At 42.3% G+C, this 13,440-nt stretch overlaps 1 protein-coding gene across 3 annotated transcripts in view; it reads right to left on the reverse strand.

Annotated features, from left to right (window-relative positions):
* Window positions 1-9,907: 9,907 nt before the first annotated feature.
* SUPT3H (SPT3 homolog, SAGA and STAGA complex component) overlaps window positions 9,908-13,440 on the reverse strand; it is a 597,091-nt gene continuing 593,558 nt past the window's right edge. For all 3 annotated transcript variants that reach the window (XR_010112435.1, XR_008955665.2, XR_003028305.4), the window contains exon 12: window positions 9,908-10,265. The gene's annotated coding sequence lies outside the window, so the exon portion shown is untranslated. The remainder of the gene's footprint in view (window positions 10,266-13,440) is intronic.

The following is a 13,440-nucleotide window of genomic DNA, read 5'->3' on the forward strand; positions in this document are numbered from 1 at the left end:
GCCATTTTACCTTCTCCATTTCAGGGCCAGTAAAAATGCTGATGCCCCTCCTGGTTCCATCACGTTTAGGTTCATGAAAGCGAGATCAACAGGAATGAGGAGACCTGTTTCAGACTGGGTTTCAGCACAAATTTATCGCATGCCTGCAGGCAAACCTACATTACAAAGCCTCAGTTTTCTGGACTATAAGTGGACAGAGATGCCAAAATCACCACTGAGCACTTTCTAACCCCTCAGGAAGAGGTCTAGAACTTTGGCCATGTTCTATTTTTTATTTGCTTTTTAGCACGCACAAGTATTTGCTCTTGTGATTGTTTTTAATCTCCAGCGGTACCTCTCCTAAACCATTCTGAGCCCCCTTTTCTGTTTAGGAGAACCGCATAGCCATCTCCAGTTCACTCCATGGTTCAATCTGTGTGGCCTTAAACCCCTCTTCACCTCAGATTTTCATCTGTAAAATGGAATAATAACATCAATCTCAGGACTGTGGTAAAGATTAAATAAGATATAAATATAAATGTGTGTATATTTGAGATAGGTGTTATATTTTAAGTACTTTTAGACAGGATTTTTTTCCCTTTTTATTACAGAAAGTTCTGTCCTGTTCTCTGATTTCTTTTCCCATTCCATCATCAGAACACAAATGACACGTGTCAGTTGGAACCTGGAACTTCTAATTCAGAAATCTTAACTTGAAACCACAATAGGGAGAAATGTTTTCCTCTGGTTTGAGACAAAGTGACAAAGAATGATGACTGCAAGTTGCTGGAGTTTAATTATTACACATAATTATATACTTATTCTATATAAATACTTTTGCTACTTTTATTTTTCCCTAGAGGGGAATAAATGACTTAATTCTCTTTCCATTCTTTTCCTGATTGGAATTTTTACTCGTTGACTTCCCTGTTTCTCTCTTATAAAACATATCTCAGGTGATGAAACCTTGGAGCGGAATGAACAGCTTGAGGAAACTCAGGGCTTCTGCAGAAAGCAACAAGCCGTTGCTAGGGAGTCTGGAGAGAAGTGTATTTGTTTAACATCCTTATTCCTGCCTTGCTGAGTCCAGTGGCATGTTATTTCCACTGAGTGGGAGCCAACATTGAGTTCCTCCCTGTTGTGTCCAACCTTGAACATTTCTCTGCGATTATGTTTCATCCAGGGATTAGCAAAATGCAGAGGGGAAAAAACCTGAGAAGGTGTTTGGCACGGGGCTTAGTGCTGCGTTCGCACAATCTGCTTGCATTCTCGGCTAATTGGAGAACAGCAGCAAACAGAAGTGGCTCCGAAGCTCACGGGAACTCCTTATCTTAGCTTCTATAAATGGTTTATTGAGTGTCAAGGTTTTTTGTTTGTTTGTCTTTTATAATCCCCAAGGAGACCCCAACTAAACACACAGTTCTCACTCCCTGCCTTGTCTTCACCATTACTTATCAGGAAATCTGAGAGCAGTCAGTGGACCTGGGAATTCTCCCTTTCAGACTTGCCAAGTGTCATCACTTGGTGAATCTTGAAGATTCATTTTCCTTTTTTGTAAGTGGGATACACGTAGCTGTTAGAAGAAGAAAAGGGGTTTCCAAATGAAAGATAAAGTTCTGTTACCTAAGATTTGCTTTTGGCAAAAGAAGTGCAAATTTCTGAGTTTGCCTTAGTCTGTCCATGGCTACCCCATCAAGACTTCAGAGTGGAGCTCTGTGGGGTCCACTCTGTGGGGCAGTGGGGTAGTGTCTGCCTGAGGTGCAGGATTGTGTCCAAGGCAACATCTGAGTGACTCATCACCTCTTCTCTTCGCACCAGACTTGGCCTCCCTTGTGTTGCTGCTTGTCTTGAGCATAGAGCCCTTAGTGGAGACCTCAGTAGAGCAGACACGTGCCAGGAGGAAATAAAAAGGAGGCTGGCTCAGAAAAGAAAAGCAGTCCTCTCTGGGCCCAGGAGCCTGCACGCAACAGCTTCCACTCAAGCTTTCAGAACTCGAACCTTTTACAGTCCCTCTGTGAGGCCAGGGGGGAAGCAACACTTTAGCAGGTACTGAGCTGCCACCAAGTCGCAACAGAACTAGGAGCTCCAAGTTTCTTATTAAAACTCCAAGGCCGTTGGTTGCATTTAAATGAGCTGCAGCAGTCAAGTAGCAAGTGAGGTCACCAGCTGGTCCTGTAAAAACTGGTTGAGAGCTGTAGTCCTGGGGAAAAAAGCCAATAACCCCGAGATCTCAAGAAGACATCAGGAGAAGGGAGAAAACAGATTGAAAGTGCAGGCAGTAGGTCTGAGGCTGGGATATGTAACTCGAGACAAAGTGTGACAGTGGAAAGAGACAAAAGTTCTAAGGCAGGCTGGCAGGGAGACCCAGAGTTAACAAGGAATAAGATAATTAAAGCAGCATGAAATCTCACAAAACCATAGTCTGGAATGAAGTGTCTGAGGGTGTGTAGGGTACAGCATCTTGCTAGGATTATTTGGCTTAGAGAATTACAACACTGTGCTAGGGAGACAAGGAGACCAAGATGGGGTCAGGCTCCATATGGATTGTATAGCCCCACCCCTGCTCCCATCCTATGGCCACAAATTACTCCTTCCTTTGGAGGAAGCTATTTTAAGGGAACACCATTACCCCAAAGGGGATCATGAGTGTGAAATTTTCAAAATGATTCTGAACTTTGTATCAGAAGACCTGGATTCTAGTCTTCTAGTCCTAGGATTCTATCAGGATTCTAGTCCTGATACTGCCACTTACTAGCTCTTGGCAAGCAGCTTAACCTCTTAGAGTCTCTAGTTTCGTCATCTGGGAAGTGCATGCATTGGATATATTATGCAAGATCACATAAGAGAAAGCACTTTATAATTATAAAGACATTTAATTACTTACATGTAGAATGAGAAAAATAAAAGTTTTTTTCTTTTTAATAGAGACAGGGTCTTGCTCTGTCACCCAGGCTGGAGTGCAGTGCTGTGATCATGGCTAAGTGCAACCTCTAACTCCTGAGCTCAAGTGATCCTCCTGTCTCAGCCTACCAAGTAGCTGGGACCAGAGGTGCACACCAGTGCACCAGCTAATTTTTAGAATTTTTTTTTTTTTTTTTAATAGAGACAGGGTCTCACTATGTTGCCTAGGCTTGTCTTGAACTTCTGGCCTCAAGTGATCCTCCCAGCTCAGCCTCCCAGAGTGCTGGGATTATAGGTGTGAGCCACTGCACCTGGCCAATAAAAGCTATTAGTAGAGAGTTGATAGATCGATTGCAAAAATATCCACACTTCACCACCCTTCCCTATTGCCATGCCCTTTGCAGTGTCACTTTGCAGTTCCTCTCAGAAAGAGGTAGAGCCTACTTTCCCACCCCGTGAATGTAGGCAGGGCTTGTGGTATATTTTGGCCTTGAATGTGGCAGAAGTGACATTGACATTGTACCAGTTCTGAGCCTAGGGGTCAAGAGACCTGGTGTGTTTCCCCTCTCATGGAATCCTGCTGCCTCTATATGAACCACCCAGGGCCAGAAGGGTAAGACTACATGGAGAAGAGCCCACTTGTCTTAGCCACAGCCATCCTATGCCAGACGCAGTCACCTGACCCCTAAACAGATGATAGTGTCCAGCCAGGATCAGCAGAGCTGCCAACCAACACACAGAACGCAGATGCAGATGCACGAGTAAGTCACCTGAGACCAGAAGATCTCTGGACTCATCCACAATAATAAATGCATATTGGTTTAAGCTACTGAGTTCTAGGATTTTGTTAGGTGGCAATAGCTAACTGATATGGACCTTGTGGAGTATTTTGCCAAAAATTAATCAATCAGAACTAATAGTTAAGGGCAAAGTCAGTATAAGTAATGGCAGTGGCACATGCAGTCCATCAGAGAGGGGCAATATGGCCACCAGCCCTGAGGGTCTCTTGCTTGGGTCACACTCTCCGGCAGGAGGATGGGATGGCACATCAAATGATGTCTTGGTCATGTCTTAGGTAGACTTGGGGTTCAGAACAATGTAATATGAGTCTGTATGAGACAGTTTCTGAAAGGAAAGTCCATGTTTCTTTGAAGTTTATAAAAACACAATTGTAACAATGAGTGAATTATCTCTGTGGAACCTGCTAAAATAATACGCAGCATTGTAAATGTAATAATTTGAAGTCAAAGTCCCCCTTCTTGACTTACAGGTTTACCAAATTAACCTGCGAAAGTAACATCCTTCTTGCAAAGACAAAGAAACTTCCAAGATGGACTGAAATGTCATGTGTCATCTCCAGCATAGCCTCAGCTCTGAGACATGCTGGGACTTCAGTGGAGGCTGCTGGGTGGGACGAAGTAGTCAAAAAATGTATGCTTCTGGACTTAGGGTAGATAAAGGGAGTGTAGGACGAGCTCTAGTCCAAATTGCTGTCCCGAGTGTGTGATAAACAGAGCTCTGGTGTGGGGTGTCCATGCACAAGTCTGCACTGCTGAGTGGGGCATGGCAGGAGTCTCTGCAGAGGCAGTGGTCAGGAGGCTGGCTCCTGGGGACCTCCCCCAACAAACTGAAGCTGCATCATAGCCAGAGGATAAAGGGGTAGGAAACAAGAGTGTCCTGGCAGTGGTGGAGGGGAGTGACAGGATGGGTCCTTGCATCATTCCAGTGGACTGGGGCAGGGACTGGACTAAGACTGCAGGTTCATGGCCCTGAGTTCCTCTGGAAGTCTGTGGCAATCATGGATGACCAGTGAAGAGCATTTGAGCCACTGGTCATTCTGTGCAAATGGTAGACGTCACTGAGTGATTAGTGGCAGGTAGGTATTTCACAAAGAACTTGTGGAAGAAAGTGGAGCACCAGTGGGTCCATGCCCAGAAATCAGAATACTCGCCACAAAATATCTAGAGCCATCAGGATGGCAGAAGAATGGATGTGAAGGGAGCGGCAGGCTCCCTTGGCTGAGAAGATACCACCTTTGCGGGTGGTGGGGACCAGCACTTCATGTTCCTGTGTTCATCTTGGAAAGTTGTGAATGGATCTTAGAGGACCTAAGACTTCTTTCTGCTCTAAACTTCAGTGATTCCATGATTTTATGCAGATTTAAGACCAGCTAGGCCACCCTCAGGCTGCATTTTCTCCAGTGCAGAACTAAACCAGCCCCTACTTTGGATGGAACACATAGCTCTCTCTCTAGATACGGGTTCTGCAGGTTTCTGGCTGAAAATCGTTCCTCAATTTTCAATCAGCTGTGGCTGATTCTGGAACTCTGAAAGGTTCCAGACTTGCTGTCTAGGATGAAAGACCTTATTCTGTAGCACTTTTTCCATAGAAGCAATGACCTCATTTATATTCACTGCTGACCCAGCCAGCATTTAAGGTGCAGAATCTGCCCCTTCAGTATGACAAGTCCTGATTCCTCCAGGGCCAGCCCCAGGGCTTCTGCAAGCACACACAGTGACTTTGTACAAACAAGCCAAATGGATCCTCGTAGGGCAGAAGAATTACGAAAAAGTGCCTCCTCTAGGTAGGGGAATGATAAAACAACGCTCCCTCTGAGTGGCCCTTGCTCCTGGCTGACACATCTCCTGTGCCAGGACGCAAGGCTTGGCAAATGAAGGCCAAAATGAAAGTTAGTCTCCACCAATGCCTTCCTGGCCTGGTTTCTTTGTGTAGGGCGCAGTCTGTACAACTCTGCCGGGTCCTGTTTGCTGCTGCCTAGAACCAAACAGCCTCACACCTTGCTCTTACAGGGCCTGTGCCCACTTAGGACAAGTGGGATTCAAGTCGAGTGGCCAGAAGTCTGAAGGGAGTTGGGGAGTAAGAAGGCATGAGGAACAACCTCCTTCATTAGACCTGTGCTCCTGTCCTGACAGACTTCTTTGAACTTCTTGCCACTTGCTGATTAAGTGACTGAGGGGACTTAGGTGAGCTGGAGGACACCCCCGTCTTTCTCCAACAGGTGAAACAAGGTGGTTCTTTTCTGTAAGACAAATGTGGGTAATAAACAGAAAAAAGGCCAGCAAACAGATCAAGTTCCATAAAAACAAAAGCAATCAGTGCACCCTTCTATGACGTAGGTTCACAGAAATGACAGACCAAGTGTGTGAGACACGTCCTGTGCAGGGACACGTGTGACCTTCCGAGCTGTGGGGGAAGGTGCAGCTCAGCGCAAACCGTACTCAAGATGAGTTTTATTTCCCGTCTGGTGTATCTCCAGAGCATGCTGGCAAGTGAGTGAGTCCACTGTTTCTTGCTTCTCGGCACCAGTGACATCATCACTTAATAAGTTAGGGAATCACAACCACATTTCAAAGAATCATTCAGTTTTCTCATTAAGATTCTATAGGATTTTTTTTTTCCACAGCAACAGTCTTGCCAAAATAATGTTAAAAATAGACCTGGTAATACTTTTCACATTTGTAGGCAGTCATGAATGTTTAACAGTGTTTATGTCCAGCAGATGCACATAACTTAAGAATTAGGCATGAGATTTTACACAGTAATACAGAGTACATATATTGTCAAAAGGATTTTTTTTTTAAAATAAAGCAAATACCAAGCCTAGGGGAAGAAAAACCTGTTCCCACTTCATCTTCTTGTAGGAAAGTGTTTAATGCATAAAAAATTGGGAGGAAAAGGCATATGTAAAATGTATGTGAAAAAAGTTTTCAACAGTGATTAAATTTGGATATTTTGACTCACTTAAGTGCATATGGTAAATTCTCAAAATTCAAGGGTCTGAATTCTGGCTCCTGAAGTAGAGAATTATTTTGGAGACAGGTAGCGTCCTATGCTTGTCTGAGTCTGCATGGCTTGGGAAAGGGACACATAGGTTTGGGGTGAGCTGAGAGGTGGTTAAGGTCAGAGGTCCCTCTGCTGAGAAAATGCACCGAGTCTGACTGCCTGGAATTTCTCAGTGAGATAAGCTCTACAGGTCACTGGCCTACAGAAAATGAGATGCTACCTTAAAAGAGGTAAATGAAGTAAAATGTAATTATAATGATTTTAAAACAGAAGTTCTACACATTAATAACTTTATTTGGGGGACTGTCCCTAGTGAGTCCCAATTAAATCACTGGCTCCCAAAAAACTGGCCTAGATGGCCTTTAAAGAATCTTTTTACAGCTAGGCCTACTTGACATTTTGGAAATGTAAACGTGCCTCCATGCATTTGGAGGATGGCTACATGGCTGTTTCCTGAGTTCCCAGCTCTCCTTTTTTATTAATAGTTGTAACTGATCAACAGACGATAAAGAATTGATGGCTGTATAAATATAGCTCTTAAATATAGTCATCGTAACTTTCTGATTAGCTTTGGCTGGAACTTTTTTAACTTCTAGCCGTACATCTACGAATGGAAGTTTTCTTGCTTTGGGGGTAATCACATAGATGGAGATTAACTCTCTTTTTCTCCCAGGCTCTAAAAATTATTTTGACCAAAATGTTTAAGTCAGGGGTTTCATGTAGACACAGCTTAAATGAGTCATTAAGAATTTTATTGGTTAAAGTAGGCATATTTTTTTCCTAGTAGACATAATGACATAACAGTAATAAAAATGTAATATTCAAGTAATTGGTGTAATGTAATTACAGTTTGGTCATAAAGTAAGATTAGAAGTCTGAGATGGCTGTTTTGTGGGTGTGCATTTTAGCGTCTGAATGTAGTCTTCGAGGTGCCTGTCCGGTCTCCCTGGAATGCTAGTGCAGTTCATCACATAACCAGGTGGCTGGGCGCCCAGCTGAGCCAGCATTATCTATGAGTCCTGTTTACCCAGTCTGCCCTGTCTGGACATTGGTGTCCTGCCTGCTTCAGATACCTAACCATCACAGGAACTGAAAACAGTGTTTCTGGTTTTATATAGTCAACAAAAGGGGGAAATAAAGGCCAGGGTCCTCACTGGGCAAGGGACAGACGGAGTTCCAGTGCCATCCTAGAATGGCCACCTCTTTGCCCACATGATGCTGTAGCTCCCCATCTCCCTTAAATTGCAGTGCTTGGAGCAGAGAGCTCCCATATGCCTCTGATGTGCTACAGTGTCAGCCTGTTCTGGCTTTTGGAGGGAAGAACAATTTCCAGATTGAGGCTGAACAAAAGGAGCTGTCTTGGGCATTTGACCAAAATATATTTTATCAAAGGATTTGCCATCATTGGAGATATTCTTTCAACTATTATAAATGATTTTCTCCCTGTTTGCATTTCTTATTTAGTGGCATGGCCTGCAGAAACACAAAATTTAAGCAAGAGTACTTATCTATTTTTGAACACAAACATAACATTTTAATTAACAGTACTTACAATAAATAATTTAAAGAACATCAGATTTCTTTTTTACTATTTTTTCCTTTTTAATTAATCAGTAATTTGTGGGGAGACAATCTGAGACTACATAAACCACTTCTTATCAGTCTTCCTCTACCATGGATGATCTTTTAATGCCACTATTCCTTCTATATTTATTAGTTGGCATTCTTCTGCAAAGAAGACCTTTCACTTTCTCCTCTGTTTACTTATTTATACTGCATGGACTCATGAATATTTTATTCGATGGGTGACAAACTAGTACTATCATTCATTTTGATGCTCAAATTGTCCCAGATTTGGCCAGTAAGAGCCTCTTCCAGCTCCATTTTTGACATCTCCCCATGGTTCTTTGACCAGTTCCTTATTTTCTTATGCAATAAAATATTCAAGGCTCATTTTTCCAGGCATCTTTCCCTGCCCTGGTTCTGGGATCAGGCATTTCTCCAAGGAACCCTGAATACCAGTGGGGAATGATATTTAGAAACTAAGATCTGGGCACTAGGTGTGAAAGATCATCACTTTTTAAATGTGTAAAATTTATTTGGAAAAATTTAGGGTGCTTATAAAGAGCTAAGCATGTGCCACAGGTGAAGGCTGCCTTTGGATCCCGAAAGGGTTGGAATTCTAAGAGAAATCACCCCCCGCCCCCACCGGCCCTTGCCAAATAATGTAAATATGTCATGTAGTATGCCAATTACAGTTTCTGCAAATTGATAAGATCTTTAGGCTTTTCTCCTTCTAAGCAAATACTGTTGTCTAAACCTATTTCAAAAGAACGTTAGTATCACTCCTAACTGACAGCTCTTGATGTCTGCTAACTCAGAGTTCAGTCATTCGTCAACAGCGCAGAGTGATTCACAAACTTAATTTCTTGCCAATATCAGTGACTTTAAACATCCATTGTCTCCGAACCCCCCTTTATGAATATAAATCACACACCTACAAAGGCCTGTCATGAATGCAGCGGGCCACATGCAGTATGTCTGTGCCTCATCATTCCTTCTGGCATGTCACCTTAGTAAACAATGTATAGAGTCTCATTCTAACCCTTGAGTCTGTGATCTTGTTTTCTACAATGGTGGCTGCTGAGCTGAGGCCCCAAGGAAGGTGAGAAGCCAGCCACACTGAGCCAAAGGGCTGGCAACAGTGACTGGAGCAAGGCTGGACATACAGGATTCCCTGTCTTTAACTCCTTTAAGTAAAGTCAAGGGAAAGCAGAGTTTGGTATCCGACTGATGCAGACTGTTGGCTTTTACTTGGCATGTACTTTCTTACTGCTTGAGAAATGTTATTTTTTCCTTAAACTTCTTTCTCATTAATCTTGTGTTAAGAGTGGTCTAACCCTGTTAGTTTGGTAGGCAGCTTCTGTTCCAATTAGCATATATTTCCATAAGTGTTGAGTGGGGAAGGGAAGGAAAACGCAGAATTTCTCAACTATTGACCTTGAGGGACTTGTAGGAAGGTGTGTCTGACATGCTTGTAATACAACTGACTCTGAAAAAGCTCTAGTAAATGGTTAAGTTATGGTTGGCTCTGATGATTTATGCTGAACAGAATAAACTATGATGGAAACATAAAATATTTCTAAGCTTACACTTTAGTCACTCAATATACATGAAACTCAATCTTCTTACTTAAAAAACAGATAGAGCACTGAGAATCTCCTAAGGAAATCAAGTTGTTTATTAGTCTTGTGTTCACCCATGTCATGCATACGAAGATTAAGAGCTGAAAATGCTTTGATATTCTCCACTGTAAGGCACTGTGTGATACCCCGCTTAAAACTATTCCTACCATTCCACCAAGGGACTTTCCTTTCCACTGACAAGTTGAAGGAGGAATTCAGAGACAGTGCTTCCGTAGCCAAATTGTTTCATTGTTCAAGTATATTGATAGGGTGGTTGCCTAAGCAGAAAATGCAGAATTAAACGAAGGAAGCTTGTTTTGAGAGCAGGTCTGTCACCATCTATGATACATATGACAAGGAAGTAAACAGGAAGTGCTGAATTGGCTTGGTTTACTCCTACAGGGACAGAGAGAAATAAAATCAGTGTTTACCAAATGGAAAAGCACAAAGTTGGTACAGAGAGAAATGTTATTTTCAGGCTTCTAAAAAGGTATTACAAATAACACAAAGTTTCAAACCTATAATTAAAAACTATTTTTAAAAAGTTTTGATTAGGTTCCCTTCAAAAATAGGCATTTTAGGCTGAAATAAATTCTTAAAGTTTTGACTCCCACTTATGCTGGTTTTTCCATAATCCACACTCCATAAATGCCCCTCTTAAATAACAGATTTCAGGAGTAAAAAATATGTCTTAAAGTCATCTAGTAGAACTTCAATGCTCCCACTTAATAGATGAGGAATCCAAGACCCCAAAGTTAAAGCAATTTCTCAAACACCACACAGCCATTAAGGGCAGGGAGAATTTAGGATCCAAGTTACTCATCAGGCAAGAGTTATGAATAGATATAATTTCTTAGTGCCAGATCCACCGAGGAAACCTTGTGGTGAAGGGGCCAAATGTATTGTTGGTGTAGTTTTTTCCAGAAGCCAAGACTGGGCCTGTGGGTCCAAACCGAGTGTACTTCTGTCCTTCAGCAGCTCTGGACAAGAGCTAAATACCATCTAAATGCCTGACTCCAGAATCATGAGAAATAAAAAAAATCATGTTGCCTTAAAGCCACTAAGGTTTGGGGTGGGTTTGTTACACAGCAAAAGATAACTGAAACAGAAATAGGCAGGATCACCCCATGAGGCAAGGAAGCACATCAGCTGAGTTGTTTACTAAGGGCAAAGGCGATATGGACTGGCTAACAGAAGACGGAAGTTATAAATACTAGCAAGGACCACTGGACCAGTTACAGAAATGATGACAGTAGTGGTTGTAAGTATTTCTTTCTTACTTTAATATGAATACAGCATTTTTTTGGTATTAATTTTCTTTACTCCCCCACTTCCATTCCCTATCTTTAATAGAAGATGTGTTAATAGTGGCTAGCCATATAGCTCAGTATTTAGGTTACAGGATGTTAAAGAGGGAGTGTGACTCAGAGAAAAGAGGAAAAAATATCACCCCAAAATGGATGTGTCATATAGGACTTAATAGCCTTTTACTAAAAAAAAAAAAAAAATGCACTTTTGGTGGGGCATGGTGGCTCACGCCTGTAATCCCAGCACTTTGGGAGGCTGAGGCAGGTGGATCACGAGGTCAGGAGATTGAGACCATCCTGGCCAACATGGTGAAACTCCGTCTCCATTAAAAATACAAAAATTAGCCAGGCCTGGTGGCACATGCCTGTAGTCCCAGCTACTTGGGAGGCTGAGGCAAGAGAATCACTTGAACCTGGGAGGCGGAGGCTGCAGTGAGCTGAGATCGTGCCACTGCACTCCAGCCTGGATGACAGAGCGAGAGACTCCATCTCAAAAAAAAAAAAAAATTTATATTAGAACAGTTTTACATTTACTGAATTGTGAAGACAGCACAAAGTTCCCATATACCCAACACCTACTTTCCTCTATTATTAGTAATTTACATTATGATACATTTGTCACAATTAATGAACAAATATTGGTATGTTATTACCTAAAGCCCATACTTGATTCGGATTTCCTTAGTTTTTATCCATTGTCCCGTTTCTGCTCCAGAATTGCATCCAGGACGCCACATTACATTTATATCATGTCTCCTTAGGCTCCTCTTGGCTATGATAGTTTCTCAGGCTTTCCTTGACAGTTTTGAGGAGTGTGGTCAGGTATTCTGTAATGCCTCTCAAGTGACATTTGTATGATGCTCAAGATTAGAAGGGGTTATGGGTTATTGGGAAGATGACCACAAAGGTATTTATACCCTTTTTGGAGGACAGGGTTAGCATGCATCATATTAGGTGGAAGCATTTTGCTGTTGACTTTATTTGGAGGTTAAACATGGTTAAAAGATGTATGTATGGGTACCAAGTAGACAAAGGTTGGATAGACTGCAGTCATTGGTAGTGTGCCAACTTGGTGAAACTTAAACTACTTTCCCATAGTCCCCTTCCCTACAGGGTTCTGAGTTAGAGTTGGCCAAAAGGGAAATGTATGCAGATGTGGAAGGTGGAAATGAAGCAGCTATTGATCTTTGAAGGTCTTGCAGGTACAGAGAAGGCACAGAAATGCTGACAGGTTCTAGCTTGTCTTCACATTCTTCTACTCCACATTCAGTTCTGACTGAAGAGGCTGTTGACCAACAGTGGCTCCCAGCTTATGCTAGACACTCGGTGGTGGGCCTGCCAAGGTGGCAGTTATACAGAAGCATGGCTTCCTGCATACCTTCTCATAAGCCATCACTTTGCAGCCACTTTTGGCACCTGGTTGTTCTTTGTTTCTCACATTGATGGGTTGGTCTTTTTTTTTTTTTTCCTCTGATCCTCCAACTTCCTTCCTATGCTTTCACTTTCCCAGTTCTTCTCACAACTGTATAAGGTCTGATTCCTGTAATCCTCATCCCATAGTACACAGTGGTTCTGATTCTGTGACTGAACCCTGACTGATAACTCAAGGTATGAGAGACTGATTTTCAAACTGCAAACAACTACAGAAGCTGGAAAAAAAAATACAAATGCAGTTGTGTAATAGTTTTCTATGATGCCGTAACAAATTACTACAAATTTAGTAGCATAAATACCACAAATTTATTATCTTACAGTTCTATAGGCCAGAAGTCCAGTATAAGTCTCATTAGACTAAAATCAGTGTTGTCAGACTATGTTTTTTTCTGGAGGCTATAGGGAAGAATCTGTTTCCTGTTCATTCAGATTGTTGGGAGAACTCAGTTTCTGTTTCTTCAGTACCAAGGTCTCCATTTTCGAGTGGTCTGTAAGCTGGGGCCATTCTAGGAGGCCATCATATTCCTTGGCTCGTGGCTCCTTTACTCTGTCTTCAAAGCTAGAACATCAAGTCATTTTCATGTTGCATCTCTCTTACCCATTCTTCTGCTTTTAAGAGCTCATGTGATTAGACTGGACCCATGTGGATAATCTAGGATAACCTCTCCATCTTAACTTCCTTTGATTAGCAACCTTCATGCCATCTGCAACCTTATTTCCCTTTTGCTATGTGATGTAACATATTCACAGGTTCTGAGATTTGGATATGGACATCTTGGGGTAGGGGTACAAATTATTTGAAGCATCAGAAAAAAACCAGTGTGGCCAGG

The sequence above is a fragment of the Pan paniscus genome, chromosome 5, assembly GCF_029289425.2.
Source record: "Pan paniscus chromosome 5, NHGRI_mPanPan1-v2.0_pri, whole genome shotgun sequence".
NCBI classification, from domain to species: Eukaryota; Metazoa; Chordata; class Mammalia; order Primates; family Hominidae; genus Pan; species Pan paniscus.